The 362-nt window shown below is 38.7% G+C and overlaps 1 protein-coding gene across 1 annotated transcript in view; it reads left to right on the top strand.

The window, feature by feature from the left end:
• LOC111665627 (venom factor-like) overlaps positions 1–362 on the top strand; it is a 27076-nt gene that overhangs the window by 23787 nt on the left and 2927 nt on the right. The window lies entirely within an intron of this gene.

Genomic DNA, 362 nt, shown 5'->3' with positions numbered 1-362 from the left:
GATTTTACACAGGTTAATTATAAAATCAGCCCAACGTTGCCAATAGTGAGCAAAACATCTCCATCAAAACTGCTGAAACATCTCAAAGCATTTGTTTTCAGAAAGACTTTTCAAGGGACTAAAAACAAAAAATTGAGATTCATATACAACATGTTATATTTTTCAATAAGCTCCTTCCTTTGACTCACATTCCACATCAATAAATTTGTGATCAGACGTCCTCCTCCCCAGCTCGTTCTCAGCTGCACAGTAATACTGTCCAGAGTCAGAGGACTGGATGGAGTTGAAGACAAGTTGTGGTTCTTTGTTGGGCAATGGTAGGTTCTTCTTGTACCAGGTGTAATTAGCTGCTGAGTTACTGT

The sequence above is a fragment of the Seriola lalandi genome, unplaced genomic scaffold (assembly GCF_002814215.2).
Source record: "Seriola lalandi dorsalis isolate HSWRI2012SDOR001 ecotype SW California unplaced genomic scaffold, Sedor1 jcf7180002054656, whole genome shotgun sequence".
NCBI classification, from domain to species: Eukaryota; Metazoa; Chordata; class Actinopteri; order Carangiformes; family Carangidae; genus Seriola; species Seriola lalandi.
Note: the sequence above shows the minus strand (reverse complement) of the source record. Positions and strands in the feature narration are given on the sequence as shown.